Genomic DNA, 22,908 nt, shown 5'->3' on the forward strand with positions numbered 1-22,908 from the left:
GGTTGTTTGAGAATTAAATGAGATAATATAGGTGCCGGACCTGGAAAAAGTGGTTCTTTATTAGTCTAATGTACAGGGGTGTCGGTGTAAATTACACTGCATGTTGAATGAGCAAAAAAAATTAACTTTTTTTTTCTTTAACCATAACTGATCTGATCATTATCCCACAGTCGATTAGCTGTTTGTGGAAGGTGAAAAGGTACTTTTACTCTTGTGTGATTAAAAGTTTAATCTTCTTTAAAGGTTACATGGTTCCTCTCAGTGGTCGGCAAACTGCGGCTCGGCAAACTGCGGCTTGCGAGCCACATGCGGCTCTTTGGCCTCTTGAGTGTGGCTCTTCCCCAAAATACCGACTTCTGCGCATGGGCCACGAAGTTTCAATTGCACTGTACGTGCACGCCCACACGTGGTATTATGTGGAAGAGCCACACTCAAGGGGCCAAAGAGCCGCATGTGGCTTGCGAGCCGTGGTTTGCCGACCACTGCTCTAGGTTGTGCTCATCTTCTTTGCATAGCATTTCTGTCTCTCGTGTCTCCTCTCTCCTTCCTTGCTTTTCTCCTTAAGATGGAATTGGATATGTGGGAAGGTGGCTGCACGTTTCTCTGACCTGAGGAAAGGGACTCTCCTGGCCTTGGGCTGGTTTTCAGGAGCATGCTGGCAGCACATGCTCTGGGCTGCTGTCTGCAGCTGGGCCTGCCTCACGTGTTAAATCTGTAGTTCTGAACCAGTCGTCACTTCTTTGGGCTCCGGCGATACTCCCTTTGGCTCAGGAGATATCTCCCTTTTGCTGGACCTGCCACCATTGAGCTCTCAATGGCTATAGATACATGAGTCTCTGCCCTGTCTCCTTCCAGCATCAGGCTTGGCAATTCATCTCCTGGTTTCTGTTGTGAGGGTTCTTCAACAACCATAACCCCTATAGCAGCCCCATAGCCAGCAGACATAGACCCTAAGTGTCCACGTGATGTGCAACCTGAGAGAGGCCAAGGACAAATGAAGTGCAGAGCCTCCCTCTCCTGCTGCATCTCACTGTCAAGTTTGTCCTGCTTTGCACGCTCTCAACATCGTTATAGGGCAGCCTGGATGGTCAATAACAGATAGTGGCAAAACTAGTTTATACCGGTAGCTTTAAAATTAGTCCTTAGGAAGGTGGGATCTGCCCATACTTTTATGAAGAGATGTAGTTTGGCCTAGTAGTTGAGAAGCCATAGACAGTGGATCATGACAACTGAGATTTGACTCTCAACTCCATCTCCGGCTAGGTGGGTTCCTTTGGGTTTGTAGCTCACTCTCTCTCATCAACATCCTCTTTACTAAAACAGGGATCTCACTCTCATCTCTTTTGTAAGGTTTTTGAGAGAACTTCATGCACAATATTCTATAATAAACACGTCAGGTATGTCATTTTGCAAGCCTTTCATTGTATAGTTTGTGAACAAATCTTTTATTATAAACTAGAGGCCCAGTGCATGAAATTCGTGTATGGGTAGGGTCCCTAGCAGCTGCTGGCTGCCAGCCGGGGCCTTCCTTTGTTCCGCGCCACCCCCTGGTGGTCAGCACACATCAAAGCAAGTGAGTGAACTGGTAGGTCAAACTCCAGAGGGGACACTTTGCATATTAGGCTTTTATACAGAGAGAAATATTTGGAAACAGAGATGAATATTTATTTTTTTGAAAATAGACTTACTAAAAGTAAATTTAAAATATTTTTTTTATCTTACACTTTATGGTATCTAAGAAATCATCTGAGCAGAAACATTTATTTTTTACTTTTGAACTCCCAATATTCCATAATGATCACAAAGCAGTCTCTTTTTAATTTTTTTTCAGTTACCCCAGGGTACTTAATGTGATAATACACACTTATTTGGAGGAGTGGGGGAAGTATAATTATGGAACTTCACATTCCTAATGTTATTCACTTTTAACCAAATGTCTGGCTTTTATTAGTCATATGTGTGGGACTATTATTTCTCTGACAATACAACCTTTAATGAAAAAATAAGAGAATTTTCTATGATAAGAGGCCTCTGGAAATAATGTAATATGAAAGAAAGAGGATTAAATTCTATTCTACAGCTAGATGTTGACACCCAGGAGATTACTATTAGGTGATTCATTTGTGTGACAAGGTAATGAGACCGATGTGGAGAGAAAAATGACAATAAGTAACTTTTAAAAAACTTAGAATGTGAAAGCTTAATAAGAACAAAAATTTACTTGCTTAAAAATCAATATAAATATCCCAAATGAGATTCAAAGTTGAAATACCTATTAATGGATGCTCCTGTTATAATGAAAAATTCTAAACAGAAGGTATTGTTTTATGTTTCTAACAGTAGTAACCACCAAAAAATGCTGGGAAAACTTCTAGGGACATAATAGGTTATTAATGTTGGGGTGGGTTTTTTAATATATTTTTATTGATTTCAGAGAGGAAAGGAAAGGAAGAGAGATAGAAACATCAATAATGAAAGAGAATCATTGATCGGCTGCCTTCTACATACTCCACCTTGGGGATCAAGCCCACAACTTGGGCATATAACCTGACTGGGAATAAGTCGTGACCTCCTGGTTCATAGGTTGATACTCAACCACTGAGCCGTGTCAGCAGGGCAATGTTTGAGTGCTTGTTGTTGTTTTCTAATTATTTCTTTCATGGCTTGTTTTTTGTTTTGTTTTTTCAATATAAAATTAATAAATTAATAGTTTTCAAATTTTAGAAGTTTTTTAAACAGTATAAAATGATAGTAAAAGTCATCCACAACCTCATCTCCTTATATGATCAAAATTAATATTTTTTTAGTGTCTTCTTCCTGCCCCTCCCCCTCATTTTCTTTTAATGAGATCAAATGTGTATTATTTGGAGCCAGGTCAGAGATGGGACACTATTAGGTTGATTTGTGGAATTTGATCACATCAATCCTTAAAATCCTCTGTGTATTATCACATAATGATTCAGATCTTCCCAGAGTCGTAGAATGGTCAGGGCCACTAAAACAGATTCAGTAGTTGTCACAGGGCCCAAAAACCCTATGGTAGGTATAGATTTCAGGTATATAGAGATCTATCCAATGAACTGAGTCCCTATTGTCCTGAACTGGTTGAGGAAATAATGGAGCCCTGAAAAACAAATCACCACAAATGAGAAGAATATAGAGCAGACTGAGCAGCAGAGCCTGGAGGATGATGGGATCAGTAGGTGGATCCAGAACCAATGTGAAGCCCTACTGACTATCCCTCTAATTCAGCCCAGCTTCTTAGCTCCCAGCCTCTCTCACTACCTCGCTGCTCCCCTGCCTGCATTGGTCTGGACATTTATTTTTCATATGAATTTTAGAATTAGTTTATCAAGTTTTTCAAAAAAATTCTTATAATTTGATTAGAAATGCATTGATTCTATTAGATTCTATAACTCAAAGGTGATTGGATTGACAATGGAAAATTTTAAGATATTGATTTTCATTAGAAACCAACATGACATATCTCAATTTGTTTGACTATTTCAATCTTTCTGCTAAGTTTCAAAAGTTTCTTCAAAAAAAGTTTTACACATTTTTAGTTAAGTACCTCTATTTTTGTTGTAGTTATCAGTATACTTTTCAAAGGTTATAGTCTCCAACTGTTTTGTTGCAAGTGTACAGTAATCCATTTGATTTTTTGTTTTTTGCTTATTTCCAGCTACCTATTAAACTCTACTAAAAACATGATTAATTGCCTTAGATTCTTTAGATTATTCTGTGTAGTGGATCAAAAGTCTGTGAATAGTTGAATAGAAGTAATTGTTATTGTCTGATTCCTGATTTTAATGGAAATTTACTTAATGTTTTGTTATTAAGAATATTCTTTACTATTAGTTTGGGTTAGCTTCAGGATTTACCTTCCTATTTCTAAATTACTAAGACAATTTATCATAAGGAGATGCCAAGCTCTATAAAAAGCTTTTTGACATTTATCGAGGTAATAACAATTTTTCTCCTTGAATCTATTAATGCTGTGAATTATATAGAGACAGTTTCTAATATAAAACCACCTTTGAATCTCTGAAATAGATCCAACATGATTATGATATAACAATGATAATGACCATCTATATAAACAGTATGCAGTTCAAGCCTATCTAGGCTTTTTAAAAATCCTTACTCATATGTGAGATTTGTATACATTATTCTTGTGTACTTTCTCTACCTGTGATTTTATGTTTCTCATCAGTTTTGGAAAATTATCAGTCCTTATCTCCTCAAATGTTGCGTTTTACCTATATGGTCTGTCTTTCCTGCTGGAATATGGATTAAATATGAATATGAGTATGATATGTGATCTAAAAATTCTATTTTATTAATTTATGTTTTTTCTGAAAAAGTAATCAGATAGGTGATAATTTTTAAATGTTTATTTTGTATCATTAAAGAAAGCATCTTGACCTCTCTACCAAATATACTCATTCCTCAGAATTTGAAGCAGAATGGTGAGATCATTTTAAGAGTATTTTAACTCCTTGAACTATTTAATGTACCAATTACTGAAAGATATTTCTTAATTATAGGCCACTCAAATTCTGCATTAAAAAAATACAAAATATAAATTGTAATAAACAAATACCTAAGTGATAGCAACAAAAATATTTAAAGAGTAAAAAGAGTTATTTCACATGATAAAAAAAAAAAACATTTAAGCTTTGGCTGGTTTGGCTCAGTAGATAGAGCATCAGCCTGCGGACTGAAGGAACCTGGGTTCAATTCTGGTCTAGGGCACATGCCCGGGTTGCAGGCTCAATCCCAAATGGGGAGCATGCAGGAGGCAGCCAATCAATGATTCTCTCTCATCATTGATGTTTCTATATAACTCTTGCCCTCTTCCTTCCTTTCTGAAATCAATCAGTAAATAAATAATTTTAAGTTTTTTTAAAACACAATGCAAAGATGGATTGGATTTAAAAGTTCAAAGAACTCATCAGGAATTGCTCAGTAAGTCTACAGACCACTAGAAGCAAGAATTGCTAACCTTAGTATTCAAAATGTATTCATTTTGGTTGACATTCTTCACTTTATTTCATAGAGTCCAACAAAAATTCAAATAGATAAATAAAGAATGGAGAAACTTTGAGAAGAAATACCAACAATTGCATAGATTATCTGCTTGGACTATACAAATACTACCAATGTGCTTTCATAGAAATTTAAAACAATTAATACTTATGCTAATGTTTTAACTTGTATCTACAATTAATTTGAATTTAATTAAAGAATTCAATGTAAGAATTAAACTCATTCTACTAAAAAGTGTAGCTAAAAAATGGACTCATTTTTAATTACCTGGGATGCATGTATACCTGAGGCAAGCGCTTTATTTACATATGCAGTAATTTTCTTTATGAGTGATTACAGCATAGATTTCCCACACCTATTAATCACACTTTGTCAGTTATTCTTCAAGTAAAGTTAATAAGAAGATAGTAATAAAATACAATTTGTCATCAAATAACTGGCTACCCCAATTTTAAGGAATATATTTGAAACATCTTAGTCACTAACTCTTCCATTTCTTACATTTGTAAAACGTCCAAGGACACATATTGTAGATATATATCATAGACATTGACAAATGTTATTAATATAGCAAGAATTTTTTGAAAAATGAAGCTTATTTTTTAAATTATTACAGGCGTATCAATTTCTGTATCAAAGTCCAGGCAGGAGGTGGTAACTATATCAATTATTTCACAAAGAAAGTTTCACATAAAGAAAGGTTAATTGTGCATCAGAGAACTAAAAGAGTAAAAAAGAGGCACTGAAGGGTTACAGACATAACTCTAGGACAGTGATGAAGAACCTATGACACGCGTGTCAGAGGTGACATGCGAACTCATTTTTTTGGTTGATTTTCTTTGTTAAATGGCATTTAAATATATAAAATACATATCAAAAATATACATCTTTGTTTTACTATGGTTGCAAATATCAAAAAATTTCTATATGTGACATGGCACCAGAGTTAAGTTAGGGTTTTTCAAAATGCTGACACACCGAGCTCAAAAGGTTTGCCATCACTGCTCTAGGAAATAGCTAAAATCTCTAGGAACAAATGGGAGAAGGTAGTGTACGGAACTGGGAAAACCTAAAGCTGGGACTAAGACATCTATAGAGGGCACCAGCCAGCTAGGTAAGAGTGGTATCACTTAGGGGGCCTGATAAGGTTGGTTCTAGTTGTGTTGAAAATTGCTGTTGCTGAGGTTCATTGTTGCTACAAGGAGAAGTGTTGCCATTGATGCTACTGTTGAGATGCCAAAATGACAAGGAAGTAAAACAAGGAGCAAGTCCCATCTTCTTCCTCTGGCCTCCCGGTCTCTCTCCAGCACACCCAATTGTCAGTGCCTGTCACAGAGCTGCCTGTCCAAAAAGAAATGTTAATCTCAGAATTACAAGCAGAATATAATGGGCCCACAGCTGAAAGGCAATAGGTAAACTTTTAAAGTAAAACAAATGTTTTATTTTTGCCAACTCACTTGCAGTATCATTCTCTCCAGAAGGCTTTCCCTGTTCCTAGCAGAGCACCAAGTTCCCAACTGGTGCTTGACAAATATTTCTCAATGACTTGAATGAGGAATGGTTTGATTTTAAAAGTGAACCATTTGACCCAGTGATCCCACTTCTAGGAATATATCCCAAGAAACTAGAAACACCAAGCAGAAAAGATTTATGCACCCCTATGTTCATAGCAGCACAATTTACCATAGCTAAGATTTGGAAACAGCCTAAGTGCCCATCAGCAGATGAGTGGATTAAAAAATGGTGGTATATCTACACAACGGAATACTACGCTGCAGTAAAAAAGAAGGACATTCCTAACATTTGCAACAGCATGGATGGAACTGGAGAGCATTATGAAATAAGCCATGAGCGGGGGTGGGGAGAGTTGGGGGCATAAGGACACATATGTAATACCTTAATCAATAAAGAAAAAAAAGAAAAAATAAATAAATAAATAAATAAAATAAAAGTGAACAGTTCAGCCAATTCTCATCTTCAGAATTATGCCTACATAAATAGGAAATTAAAGTATTTCCTCCAATTCTAAAGTAGAGGAAACACTTTATCTGAAAAGCAGTCATTCTGTAATTAGCTATCTTTTGAGGAATCAATTTCAATTCACTTTGAGACACACTTCCAAACAAGTTTCTCCATGAAAATTAAAAGTAAAAAATTTGAAACTGTGCCCAATAAATAAATAAAACTGTATTTCCACTAACTCTGAAATTTGAAAGGAATCCTTGATGAATCATTCAAACAAAATGTATTTTCTGACTGAAAAGAATTGTGAAGGCTTTTTATCACAGGAAGATCACATTGGGTGTCCACTTTTATAAATGCAACATCTGTCTACTTAGGTTGTAAAAGCAATTTCCAATGTCACACATACAAATAAAGAAACTTACTGTCTTGCTTTCAAACTTTCCCTTTCGTAGCAATAAAATAAGTCACCTTTGCCTTTGTTTTCAAAGGAAGCAATTTTTCCCTCATTGCCATTTCTTATTACTTCAGTATCATAACTGGGCACTGTGAATGAAACTAATTAGCTCTGTTTGCCTTTCTATAAATAAATTCTTCTAAGAGTGGCACATATCTCAATGTAGTCAAGTACCTTGATGATTCTATCAACAGTTCTACCAGAGAAATTAAAGAAAAAATAAACACTCCCTGATTGAACCAGGGTAGACTACATTAAATAAGAATACAAATTTAAAATCAAGGCTTCACAAAGAAAACAGGAGATTATGTAATCATGGAGCACACCCAGGAGAACATTCTTGAGTTGTGAATAGGGATTGCGAGTCACCTAAATAGCAAACATAAATTGTATGTAGAGTAATAAAATTCAAACTGGAATCTTCCTGACTTACATACTGAGTTGGTAATATCTGGATGTATTACTTGAAATTGAATTAATAGAAAAAAATAATTTGATTTCAGGTTTCACAACAAACCAAAACTAAAAGAATGAAAATGCCAAGGAGAAATATAGAAATATAAAGAAAAGGGTATGAAGAATGTGTATGTGTGTGTGCATGTGTGCGTGTGCATGTGCGCGTGTGTGTGTGTGTGTGTGTGTGTGTGTGTGTGTGTGGTGTAATTAAGTGTAGGTGGCCAGAGAAGCTTCACTCAGAAGGTGACATTTTAATAAAAACTTAAAGAAAACTAGAGAAGAAATCATGCAAATATCTGGGCGGAAGATTGTTCTAGAAGAGGGTACAGGAAAAGTACAAACATCAAAGATGAGAGCAGGCATAACATGTGGACATCAAGAAGACTAGAATGGCCCTGGTTGGTTTGGGTTAGTGGGTAGAGCATCAACTCACAGACTGAAGGGTGCTGCGTTCGATTCAGGTCAAAGGTTGCAGGCTTGATCCTTAGTCCTGATTGGGGTGTGGACAGGAGGCAACCAATTGATGTGTCTCTCACACATCAATGTTTCTCTGTCTCTGTCCCCCTCCCTCCCACTCTCTCTAAAACTCAATGGAAAATATCCTTGGGTGAGGATTAACAACAACAACAAAAGACTAGAATGGCTAGAATACATTGAAGAGAGAGGGGTGATCAATTATTTGGGAATGGAGTGGGTTGGGGTAGGGGAATAGAGATAGAATCTTGTAAGACATTTTAAGGTTTTGAACAAGTAGAACCACTGGTCTGATTAACATTGTTACATGATATTATATTGCACTAGGTTACAGTATGTTATATTACATTAATTTACATTACGGTACATTATATTACATCACATTGCATTATATCACATTACATTGCCAGGATCACTTTGACTGCTGTGGGGAGAATAGTTAGAAAGTGGGGCAAGGCGGAGTTAAAGGGGCCAATTAAGAAGTTGTTGCAGTAATACAGGAAAGAAATTACAGTGTCCTGGATTGGGGTAGTAACAGTGAGGTGGTAAGGAGTTGGTTTCTGGGTAAACTTTAAAGATATAGGCCAGAAGTAGAATCTGAACTTGCCAGTAAGGGATACCCTCTTTCAAAAAATAAAAATACTACACAACTAGGAATACACAATTAAGAACATAAGTGAATGAAAAAAGAAACTACGAATTTTAAATTACAAATTAAAATTAATAAAGTACAAATTTAAAAGCTGATAAGTGCCATAAACACCATTAAATCCGAAAAATAGCATAACATACATTTATGATGCTCCTTTCCCCACGCATTTCGGTTTCATGCTCTTTGACAACCTTTTCACATGACAAATACTCTGTAATATCATTTTCTATGGAGAGAATAGACAAATAATCCAATCTTTTATCTACCATGGATTTTATCACTGCTAGTTCAGAAACATTTATTTTAGCCTTACAATTTTCAATGTTACACCTTGTAAAATTTTAGGATTGTTGTCATATTTTGGAAAAGCTGTGGCTCAATACATTTTAAGCCTTGTTTCTCCTCCTCCACATAATACTTCTGGTGCTGGGAACCAATGGACCTGTTCATGTCCCAATATGTCCTCTGGTCCTGCACCTTCGTGTCCTAATGGTCAGGGGGGTGGCACCGTGAGCAGTGGGCATATTTCTGGAAGTCATTTCTACACTAGATGGCCAGCAATAAGTTAACTATATGCCAGCATGATTGCAATCCATATAAATATATTCCACTACAACTATAATAAACGTATCCTTATGCAACTTCCTTTTATCTAGCATCCTAAAATGTCTGTGACGTGAGAAAAATTACAACAGAGAGGAAGTCAGGATAGAAATTATACTTAAAATATTTTTACTTTTACTCAGCATTCCAGGCCTAAGCATATACCGGTATTCCTATTGCTGAACTATAACAAATGACCACAAATTTAGTGGCTCAAAACAATACAAATTTATTATCTTACCGTTCTGAGTTCAGAAGTCCTAAAATCAGGGTGTCATCGTGGCTTTGTTCCTTCTATAGGTTTCATGGGAGAATCTGATCCTTGCCTTTTCCAGCTTCTGGAGGCTGGTGGTCTCTTTCTCACATCACTTCAATCTCTATCATTACATCTCCTCTGGCTCCTCTTCCATCATCACATCTCTTGCTCTATCTTCTTGACCCTCCTGCCTCCCTCTTAGAAGGATGTTTGTGATTATATTAGGACCTCCCCCGAACCCCCCGGGTAATATAGGATAATCTATTACAAGATCATTAACTTAATCATGTATAAAAATTCTCTTTTACCATTAAGGTAACATATTCACAGAGATCAGGAGATTGATATCTTTGTAAGTCCATTATTCAGTCTACCACAATCTGGCCTCTGCCCCCAAAGATTCATATCTGACCCACATGAAAATGCCCTTGCCCCAACTCAAGTTTCCCAAAAGTCTCATCCATTAAAACATCAACTCGGTATTAAAATCTCACCTAAATCTCATCAGTTCAAGTCTCAAACTTCATCATCTAAAGCAAGCATGTCAAACTCACGGCCCACGGGCCGCATGCCTCATTTATTTGGCTCGTGTTAGCCTTTGAGTTTGACATGCTTGATCTAAGCATCTAAATAGCCATGGGTAAATTTGGGGTATAATCCATCCCTGGGCAAAATCCCTCCCATCTATAGACCTGTGAAACTAGAAAACAGTTCATCTGCTTCCAAAATACAGTTGTGCGATAGGCATCGAATAACAGTTACAGACATTTCCAGACAAAATATTTTTTTAAAAAAGGACCAATTTCAAAATCCAGCCAAGCAAAATTCTTTAAGTTTCAGATCTTAGAATAATATCTGTGGCTTAAGACACAGATATTATTGTTCTGAGCCTTTGGCTTCTGAGTCATCCTTCCTTTTCCAAGAAGGAAAGCAACTTTTTGCAGCTGAGTACATTTACCAACTGTTTCCTGCCTATAGAATTGTAGGAGTCTGGCAGTTTTATTTTGTCCTATCTCTGACCTTTTCAACCTATGCTGGCAATGTTTCTGTTGATATAACAGTCATAAGAGCTTATGTTTATTTTCTCCTTAGTCTCCATTGCCCTAGGAGCTACATCGGTAAAGATATTGCTACAGCATGTCTGACATTTTGCTGCCTGTGGAGTCTTGTAGGATTTTTATGGTTTAACGTCTTACATTTAAATCCTTTAGCCATTTTGAGTTTGTTTTTGTGTATTGTGTAAGTTGGTGATCTAGTTTCATTTTTTTTTTTGCATGTATCTGACCAAATTTCCCAGCACCATTTATTGAAGAGACTATCTTGACTCCATTGTATGCTCTTGCCTCCTTTGTCAAATATTCATTGAGCATAATGGCTAGGGTTGGCTTCTGAGCTCTCTGTTCTGTCCCATTGGTGTACTAGTATATGTCTGTTCTTGTGCCAGTACCAGGCAGTTTTGAGAAGCATGGCTTGGTAATATAGCTTGATATCTGGTATTGTGATCCCTCCAACTTTGTTCTTCTCTCTCAAGAATGCTGAGGCTAGCCCTAACCAGTTTGGGCTAGCCTCAGTGGATAGAGCGTTGGCCTGCAGACTGAGAGGTCCCAAGTTCGATTGCTGAATTCATTTATTAGGTCTAGTAGTTTTCTGATGGAGTCTTTGGGGTTTTCTATGTACAGTATCATGTCATCTGTGAATAATGTCAGTTTTACTTCTTTTCCAATTTGGATAACTTTTATTTCTCCTTGTCTGATCGCTGTGGCTAGCACTTCCAGTACTATATTGAACAGGAGTGGGGAAAGTGGGCATCCCTGCTTTTTTAGGGGAAATGAGTTTAGTTTCTGCCATTGAGTATAATGTTGGCTGTAGGTTTGTCATATATATTCCTGGCTTCTTTGAAGATGCCTGACGGGTTTCTGGAGACACATACATACCTAACCTCTTTGTGTGGCCTTTGTGGTAATGAATGAATTATCTGACCTTTTAACCCTTACAAGACACTAGCAAAAGATTGCCCAGACATACCCTTGATTTTTTTCCTGGCAATGAATCTCCTAATTTTAGCATCTTTTGCAATCTGGAAAGGAAAAGAACTTCCCAAATCAAGTCCTGGTTATTTTTTGCTTAACAGTTCTCTCAATTTACCTCTTTCATCATGTATACTACTGTAATCAGCAAGTAGAAACCAGGCCATATCTTGGATACTAAACTAGAAAATCTGTTCTATCTGAATGCTATGTCCATTAGCGAAAGGGGGGTTTTAAAATCCTTTACTATTTTTATATTGTTGTCTATTTCTCCTTTCACTTTTTTCAATGTTTGCTTTATACATTTGAATTTTCTGATATTGTATAATTATAATACTTATAAATATTATATATTCTTACATAATGGACCATTTTATAATTGTGTCATTTCTTTGTCTTTTGATAGTATTTAACATCTATTTTGTTGGACATAAGTATGGCTGTCTCTATTCTCTTCTGGTTACCATTTGCATGAAATATCTTTTCCCATTCTTTCACTCTCAGCTATGTGTCATTAAATCTAAAGTGAGTCTCTATAGACAGTATATAAATGGCTTTGTTTTTTTAACCATTCAGTCCAAAAAAAAAAAAAAAACAATGAAAAAACCAATGTCTTTTGATTGGGAAATTTAATCCATTTACATTTAAAGTAATTATTGGTCTGAAATAACTTACTATTACAATTTTGTTAAATGTGTGTGTCTTCTTTGTAGCTCTGCTGTCTTTTCCCTCTGGCTGTCTTCATTTGTGTTTTATTGATTTTTTTTTTACGGTGACACATTTTGATTCATTTTTTATTTTCCTTTGTGTATCTTTGAGTATTTTGTCAGGTAATTTATATATCAACATTGCTTTAGCATAGGTTTTTTAAGAGTTATTTTGTTCCTTTGTTCAGGCCTTATTTCCCTGTTTCTTAATGTTCTGTGACACTTTTCTTTGCTGTCTGCACAACTAAAAAACACCTACCTTTCCCATTTTTTGCAGACTAACTCTATACAGGGGAAGACCTGTACCAATCAGTCCAGCTAGAGATTCCAGGCATAAGAGAGGTAGTTTTTAAGGTCAGGAGTTCTATTCTGGAAATCTTAAGTTTGACAACCCTATTACATATCCAGATGGAGATGCCAAGATGGCTATTAACTCTGAGTTTGGGCAGAAGTACAGATAAATATCCTATATAATAAAGAGGTAATATGCAAATTGACTGTCACACCTTGCACAAGATGGCCACCCCCATGTGGCCACAAGATGGCCTGCAGGGGAGGGCAGTTGGGGTGACCAGGCTAGCAGGGAAGGGCAGTTGTGAGCAACCAGGTCAGCAGGGGAGAACAGTTGTGGGCGACCAAGCCAGAAGGGAGGGCAGTTAGGGGTGATGAGGCCAGCAGGAGAGCAGTTAGGTGTCAATCAGGCTGGCAGGGGAGTGGTTAGGGGGTGGTCAGGCTGGCAGGCAGAAGTGGTTAGAGGCAATCAGGCAGGCAGGATAGCGGTTGGGAGCCAGCACTCCCAGATTGTGAGAGGGATGTCCAAGATTGGAAAGGGTGAGGCTGGGCTGAGGGGCACCCTGCCCCCTAGTGCACAAAATTCATGCACTGGGCTTCTAGTATATAATAAATATAAGTATATTAATATATTTTAAAACCATGTGACTAGATATGACTACCAAAGGAAAGAGTATAAACAAAACATAAAGCAAGAATTTATACGTGCTATAATTGTGTATGATAGGTGCAAGTAGAATCACTCTGGTAAAATGAGGGAGGGGTCTGGTGCCCAACAGCCTTCTTCTATTTCCTGTTGCTCCACAACACAATTCTATAATCTGTATTAACAAACTCAATTAACAATTGGGGGATATTGTGGAAGGCACAAGATGCTCCCCAAGATCTGTATCCCCTGAAATATATACTAGCATGTCTCTTCCTATTTATTCAAACAAACAAGTGCATGCTGTGAAGTGATTCTGCAGATGTAATTAAAGTCCCACGTCAGCTGACCTTAAACAGAGAGACCCTGGGTGAATCTGATCTAATTAGGTTATCCCTTCAAAGATAATGGACTCTTCTTAATTAAAGAGATTGAAAGTGTAGAGGGCTCAAGGAAAGAGCCATATTTCAAGGATCTGAGAGTGACCCTCAGCAAGGAAACATCTGACAGCAAGCAAGGAAACAAGGACCTCCAACCCTAAGGAACTGAATCCTGCCACATGACCATGAGCTTGCAAGAGGACTGCAAACTCCAGATGATAATGCAGTCTAGCCAACACCACCATTTTGGCCTTTGAAACCCATGCCCTGACTTCTGACCTACAAAACTTTGAGGGTTTGTTTAAACTACTAAGTTTTCAGTTATTTGTTATGCAGCATTAAAAAAAACAATACAGCTATATTTTATATATTGTTGTTGCAAAGATTAGAACACATTGAATAATTGAAAGGATTGGTAAGACTCCTAGGAGCATATGCATGTAGGGCTTTCAATAAAGGCCAATGATACAGTAGAGCAGTGAAAGGGAGAATGCAGGAAACCCCAGGGCCCCAAAGCCTTCCAAGTACAGTTTTCCAAAAATCTTCTTATTCACACGAGGATGTGCTTCATCTCTGCATAAAACCACCAGGATTTGTATGATAAATCTTAGTGTCAGGAAAGCTCCCTAAAAGTTTCCAGTAGCATCTTTCATGCCCTCTGCATACATTGCCATGCCAGGCTATTGAACTGGTGATGACAGGTTATTATCCCCACTAGGGGACTTTCAGTCTTAAAATAGTGTTACAAACCTTTAATTAACCACTGCCCTGATCTTGGCAAGAGTCTAGGCTTTCCCAGAGAGAAGTTTAGAGATGAATCACTCCACCTGTAAAATAATTCTATGCCATAAAATTCTGTTTTCCTTTCCCTTTCCCTGCTCATTCCTCTCCACTCCTGGCTTCTTGTTCCCTACTTTACTGTCCCTGGGTCCCCAAGCAAGATATTACATGTTGGCTATGGTGAATGAGCAGTCTTCGGTGCATGCCTGGATAATCAAGGTTGTGGTTAGCTACCTGGAGTGAGGCACTCTGGTTAAGTCCTCAAGCCTGAAGAGTGCTTCTCAAGCCATCACCTCTTTCTGCCATTGTCAAGGGATTCTTTGGGGCTAAAGCTATACTTGCCAAAAAGTTGTAGAGGAAGAACTACTAATGATAAACACATAGAATTTCACTGCTATTTTGATTGTGCCAACCTGAAGTTAGTGAAACACTGCCTTCTGCTCTGACCCCACACTCATGATAGAAGCCAATTAGAAACATATCTTCATTGAACAGTCCAAGTTAGTGAAATAATTCTAAGTGCTAATACCTGACTGTCTAGATGTCCTCCGATTGATCATTATGGACTAATTATGACCTCTTTTGCTCCCAGACCCTGCTTTCCAAGTCTGAAAATTGTCTTTGTTTAAATTGTTAGACTGTTTACATTACTTTTTAGTTGTAGTACAGAAGTGTAAAAAGGAAAAAGAAAAAAATCCCCTTTAGCAACCTCCCAGTCCCATTCCCCATAGGTTAGCACAGTTTAATGTCTGTCACCTACTTCTTTTCTACCTATGTAAAAACCTGCATATCCATTTTCCCCCTTAAGAATATATTATGGACACTGTACATCTTTTATTCATCTTTAAAAATTATCAATGGTTTCCCTCAATGGGCATCATATTATTTATTAAATATATAATCTATTGATGAACATTTATGTTTTTCCAATATTTTGCTATTGTAATGATGCAATGACTAATGTTTGACACATTCATGCAAATATTTTCAAAGAATGGCTTCTTAGAGATAGAATTGCTGGATCATTGAATTGCATATTTTATTTTAATGGATACTGCAAATTTTTCTCACAAAAGCAGTATTAATTTACATGAACTTTTGGAACTCATTAGAGAAACCAAACAATTCTGACTTCCCAGAGGGACCCCTTTCTGTTTGAATTAAGTCATAGGTGATTGGCATTGAATATTTTTTTACAAATATAATTAAATCTACTCTGTATCTTCTATAAAATTCTTTAAGTCTTATTTTACTCTTTTCTGTTTACTAGCAGGTGCATTTTCCTGTTTCATTTGTTTTTAGATTTTTTCTATTTTTATCATGTCAACAGAACTTGAAGAGAGATGAGACATAAAACCATTTTGACATATGAATCCAACTTACTGTTTATCAGCATATGTTTATGCTATATTTATGTAGGTACTCTGCAAGCACTGAGGATACAAAGATGAATAAATTTTACTTTTCATATATTCAAACCCAATAAGAGTTATGCAAATTATAATGCCACTAGAGGCCCGTTTCATGAAGAGATTCGTGCAATAGGCCTTCCTTCCCCTGGCTGCTGGCACCGGTTTTCCTCCAGCACCTGGGACCCAGGTCTTTGGTCCGGCCCCAACAGAGAAGCCAAGCCTCAAGACTAGGCTTCTTCCCTCTGGCCACAGCAGGGAAGTGTTCAGTCTTCAGTCTTTGCACCTGCATATGCAAATTAACTGCCATCTTTGTTGGGTTAATTTGCATAGTCACTATGATTGGCTGGTGGGTGTAGCCAAGTGACACCAATTTACATGTTTCTCTTTTATTAGTGTAGATAATTAACATAAAAATGGATTGGTGGATGGATAGATAGATGATAGATGATAGAAAGATAGATAGATAGATAGATAGATAGATAGATAGATAGATAGATAGGATCTGAAGAGTGACTTTTGAGGGGGAAGACAGAGAAGTTTACAGTAAGGTAAGATTGAAAGCTAAGTAGGGGAGAAAGAAGAGCTGGTAACTATAGAGGGATGAAACAGAAGGGTAGGCTTGAAGAGCTTGAAATGGTTAGATATGGCTGGATACAGATTCTTTCACAGGATAAAGGGAGGCAAGATTAGAAAAATAAACTGAAACAAGAGCATTAAAGTCTTTGAATGTCAAGTTAAAATTTTGCTATTTATTTAATGAATAACAGCCTGAACATTTTTAAGCAGGAGAAAAATATATTTAAGTCTACATTTTAAAATTTACCTCTGATATCAGGATAAATTAACCACTCAAGCAACAATTTTTATTGATAACCTACTGTGTGTTAGAAATTATGATAGAATCTAAAACTTTAATAGACTAGACTAAAATCAATGATAATTGAGTTATTATAGTAGACTCCAAAACAAATTAAATAGCCAAACTAAAAAATGAAGACAGAAGAAATGAAAAAAAAAAGAATGGATTCAAGAAATAAAGAACTTGAAAAGGGGTAGGTATATTAAAGGGAGAAAGAATCAGGTATGTTTATTTTAGTTATAATTGGGATGATTTGGTGGATAATGTTATTAATTGAAGTAAGAGGAGTAGAGGAAGAAGTAGAAGTTGGGTAGGAAAAGGTGGAGGTTCTGAGCACCTGAATTTCAATTACCTTTGGAACATGTGGGTGGGAAGACCCAAATGGTAGTTAGAAATACAGATCTGGAAGTTAGTAAATGTGACAGAGCTAGAGATAGAAGTCTGAGAATCACTGTCATGAAAAGATAATAATAATAAAAGAAAATGCCTAGAATCAGAAGGGGAATTCTGATTCCACAACAAATATGGAAATGTTTTACAAACTTTATACTGTTATTATTGGAACAGTTAAACAAAGCTACTAGATCCTATTAGAATTTGTTTCACAAATCAAAGAATGTGTCCCTCCTGTTCAACATTGTATCCAAGAACCTAGAATATTTTCAAACATGTGATAGGTTTTCAGTAAACATTCATTCCTTGTCTGGATATATTTATTATTTGTCTTAAACATATAATATATATATGAAATCTCTCACAGTCCTTCTATAGCCACGCAATCCATGAAGAATTTGGGTGCCATTTCTTTAACTCTATAAAAAAAAGTTTCTTCCTTAAGTTCGTAACTCAAATAAAACTACAACAGTCATTTTTAAATGTTCAAACAGTTTGACTTTACAGAATAGTTACCATTTTCTTCCTTTCCTGGTGCACATTTTATATTATGTTAATAAGACCGAAATAGAAATTTAAGAAAATCTTTATAGTTAATATGGAGAAAATAAGAAAGAAGCATGCATCTGTAATAAAACTCACAATGGGCTAGAATTTCATTATTCATTTTTGATGCCTTCAGTATATTCACAGCATGACCTCTGTGATTGTCAACAATGACAATCTTCTCATACGCTTAACGTGGTGCCAACAGAGGGAGAAAAGCCCAGTGGTGCATGGTCCTGTTGTATGCTATGGAAGCCCTCCTTCTGAGAACAAAATCAGTCTCTCTTAATCAGTCAACAGACATTTTCTGAACTCCTGCTGTGTGCCAGAGATTGCACTACATTCGTAGAAGCTTATAAAGGTACAAAATGTGCCAGTGCCTTCAAAAAAGTATGAGCCTGTTGAGAGGGCAAGGCATAAAGTACCAAATGAGGTGTCCAAGGAATAAATGCTACTCTGAGGTCAACTTTCAAGGTCTCCTAAAATTTGTCCATTTACCCATCAAAAGTGGCTGCCTAAAGCCACAACGATAAGAAAGAGAAAAATTATCCTTCTTATACCTTTCGCTAGGCCAACTTTTACTGCTTACTAGTATTATTCTCCATACTTGCTGCTTGCGTCCCTGCTTCTATGTCCTTGTTTGTACTGATTCTTCCTTCTGGAATATCCTTGTTTCTCTCATCCCCCTCTCTATACTGCATTATAGTTTGTAAATCCTACCCTTCCTCAAGGCCCAGCTCAAATGCAGTAGTTTCTCAAAAATTCCCTGATGTTAATAGCTAGAAATTCTCTTCCCCTCCTATAAATTCCACTATAAAGATATGGCCACTGCAACCATTACTTTCTTTATTATGCTACAGTTGTCCCTATTCACGTAGGTGTGTGATTACAACATGGCACGTCCCTTCTCTCTCCCCTATTGCTTGATGAATATTGTCCATAAAGGGATTTGAATCCCTCAGAACCCAATGAAGCTAACTTGTGGTTTCAGTGCATCTAGTACTCTTGAGTCTTTCCATCCTCTGTGGTCCATAAAACCATCTCATAAGCCTGTTCTATTTTTCATAAAATAACTACATAATATTTGAATTTAGTTGTGATTAATCACCTCCCCTAACTAGGATGTGAGCTTCTTGAGGGCAAAGAACCTGTGCATTCATCTTAGTAACCTCTATGTCCAAGTGGTGTATATTAAAAAAGCTTCCTCAATTTACCATCAACATTTGTTAAAAATTTAGATTTCTGGGTCACATCTGAGAAATTCCAATTCAGTAAGTTTCATACGGAGGTCAGGAAGCTGCATTTGTTTAAACTCCCCAGATGACCCTCAACTGCAGTAAATTTGAAAATGGTCACCGGTTCATGAATATGTGTGAATGAATCCTGACTTTTTACTCTCTAAAGCTATAGCATTATAAGAAAAAGACATGTAACTACCTAATCTTAAGCTATTTGAACACAATAGATTCTCAAACACTTTGGAATCAATGTATGCTAATGGGGTGACTAATGGCAGGTGTAATTTTAAAAAGCTTTCCCTAAGGCACAGAATTTGCTAGGCCTTGAAGAATGAGTTTGATATGGTAGGTGGGGGGTAGAGAGAGATCTTGGCCAGGAGAGTGACATGATCAGAAGAATGAATGGAGAAGAGGAAACACAAGCATAGTGAGGTCTGATGATTAGATTAGCTTAAGGAGAGCAGAGGTCCTTGTGGCAGAGGAATGAGAGATGAGGCTGCCTCCCCACTGTATAAAATAAACCTTTGTTAGTGGAACTCTCATTTTCATTTTCATTTAATGAAAGCAAAAATAAGTGGGTTTGATGTGATTAATGACCAACAAGGGAGATACGGTGCTGACTTGGCGAGCATCCACCTCCATGGCATGTGTAGAAGTACAAGATTTAGTGCAGAATGAACCTGCCCAAGCATCTGTTCACAACTCCATATGAAAACGGAAAAAATAGACCAGAGCATATGTTACAAGTAGAAGTCTGGGAACTTTTTTTTATAGCATGTTGGTAGGGATTCACATTTTTAGAAAAATTCCTTACTGATTTGTTAATGGGATTTGAATATTAAAAAGCAAAACTTTTTTAAAAAGCATTCTGTTCACACATGAAAAATGAATTAATTTGTTACCAAAATGATAATAAATTTACAGATAAAATATAATCCTTCGGTCTTATGGCATAGCCAGCATCAACCTATACATCTATAATTAATCCTCTTGGACATTACTTCATTCATCAATCTGGCAAATAATTATTAGCAATTTACTAATAGATTGCAAAGGACTGTACACACAATGTTAATGTGAAGCACCATATGCATGACACAAATTGAAAGATTTATTCTTACCTGGGATAAATGTTGATATGGAATGATTAATTTAGACAAGTTATTATTTATTCCTTCATTTATTCAACAACTCCTGGATGAATAATGTGGCTCTATGACTTTGTTTTTGCCTCTGGTATATCCCCCACACTAAGCACTATGTTTGAACTATGTTCAGATATCTGTTGGATGATTACATTTATTGATCACTCTATCAGGTTCCTATATATAAAAGTAGAGTATTATGCCAAGTGAAATAAGCCAGTCAGAGAAAGATAAGTAACACATGATCTCACTCATATGTGAAATCTAATGAACAAAATAAACTGATGAACAAAATAGATCCAAAGACATAAAAGCATAGAACAGAATCTCAGAGGGAAGGTGGGGGAGGGTGGGTGGAGGATAGGTAATCAACAAAGACCTTGTATGCATATATGTATAACCCATGGAGGCAGGCAGTGGGTGGTGAAGACCAGGGAAGGGGGAATGAAGTGGGGTGGGGAAGTGGGGGCTAAAAAGAGTCAATGCGGGGAAAAAGCAGACATACCACTGAGCCAATCTGGCTGAGCTATGTAATACTTTCAACAATAAAGTTTTTTTTAAGTAAACGGAAAACTCGTGGAGTTTATAGGCTAGTGAGGAAAACAAATATTAACCAAATACAGGCAGAAATGTAAAATTCCAGCCATGACAAGCATTGAGGAACTTCTAAAAGAGTTTGGCCAAATACTTTCCTAAAGGAGAAATCTAAAGATCTTGGAAGTCTAACGGATGACTGGTAGCTAACCAGGCAAAGATAAGGAGGAAGGGCACATTAGGCAGAGGACGGGGAGGAAGGAGCACGATGAGCACACAGTGACTGCAATATAGATCCAGAATGGAAACCTAGGGAGGTAATGTGAAAGTATGTAAAGACAACTCTTAGGGAGTTGTAGAATTATAAATGTTAGACAAGGTCATATAAGTGAAGAAATACCTCATTTAAAGTTGCTATAATACAAATTGGTTTGAGCTACAGCCTCAAGACTCATTGCTCATTTGTAATATAAAAGAAAAATGTGTCTGATAAAGCATACTAAATTTTTTACACTGAAAGGCAAAACAATTGAGCATGTAATTTCAAATTACATAACCTTGATCTTTGTAGATTGCACCAATAAATATAATTTTACTAAATTACACAGTAGCAATTAGCCCTCAAATGGGGGTTAATAAAGGAATCAACACAGTATCATAAGAATAATTTGAGTGTACTGATGTAGAACTATATTGACGGATTAATATACCCTGGCAAACAGCTCATTCAACTGTTGTATAAAACTAATAGAAACTATATAATTTATTAGTGTAGTTCACATGATAGAATCTATGTAGAGAAAAATAAACCCGAGACTTTTAAAGAGCTTTAAAGCAAATGTAGAAACAATGAAATGTTAAAATCTGACCAAAGAAGTAATTGACTATTATCTCAATAGTAATTATGCTCAGGTAAATTAATATTTTTTTCCTCAATTCATTTTGCTTTTTCTTTGGCCTTGTGTATTACTACAATTTTTACCACAGTATTTACCTCTAGATCTGATCACTCTCCATTACCCTGTATCTACATTTTGTCTGAGATCAAATTATAACATTCTTGAGGTTTCCCTCCCCCACATGCATATGCACCTGTATCCCATAACAGTGCCATACCTAAGCTTGGTACTTGGTAAGTACTTGTTAAATTTTCAAAAGTGGCCAGTTAGAATATTTACAAATCAATATTAAAAGTTTTAATACTAAAATGAGAATTATTATAAGTTGCTAGGTTTAGATCATTATTATTTAGATAATAAATGTTCAAATAACCAAGTTTAAAGATAAATGTTGTAGAATGTTAAACATATTCTTTACCAGCTTATATTATTTATGTGGGATATGGTCAAACAAACCTAATAAATGTCCAGTGATATGTATACCATTGGTGTTCTGATTCGACCCTTAATTGAGAATAAATTTATAAATGAAGTAAATATTAGAATATATTATAGCAGTAGAAGATAAAATATTCAGAAGTAATAAATAAAACAAACATTAAAGAATCATAAAATTAAAATATGAAAATTTAATAACTCAAGTCTACTTAAAATAACCCATAGAAATCTGATAATGTTTAAAAGAATTTATGTCCCTCAAAATGCCGTTTAAGAGCCCATGATATGAGAGACACAAGATTTTATTAAAGTACATAACCTCACTATGCAGTAAAGTAAGATAATTATAATGAGAAAATTAAAGCACAGTAAGAAAAAATCTTGCACTGATAATATAATCTTTTTCTTTTTTCATTTAACAAATATTTACTAAGGATCCTCTAGGCTAGGTGATGGGGATACAATGGTGATGACTCTGTTTTAGCATTTCCTAACTGCTCTAAATCAAAGACAAGATGACTTTGGAACCCAAACATGAATGTGTCTTGCCTGGTCTCTGTTCTTGCCAGCCTCTAATGAGCTACTCTTATGACCAAACACATAATAAAATGGTCTTCTCATGGAAAGATTTAAAATTTTTAAAGTAGTTCCTCGCTTCCACTGCACAAATTTAAGATACTGACAAGGCATAATGACCTGCCTTA

At 36.3% G+C, this 22,908-nt stretch overlaps 1 protein-coding gene across 1 annotated transcript in view; it reads left to right on the forward strand.

The window, feature by feature from the left end:
- Positions 1-22,908, forward strand: part of LRRC7 (leucine rich repeat containing 7) — a 380,912-nt gene that overhangs the window by 210,469 nt on the left and 147,535 nt on the right. The window lies entirely within an intron of this gene.

The sequence above is a fragment of the Myotis davidii genome, unplaced genomic scaffold (assembly GCF_000327345.1).
Source record: "Myotis davidii unplaced genomic scaffold, ASM32734v1 scaffold1193, whole genome shotgun sequence".
NCBI classification, from domain to species: domain Eukaryota; kingdom Metazoa; phylum Chordata; class Mammalia; order Chiroptera; family Vespertilionidae; genus Myotis; species Myotis davidii.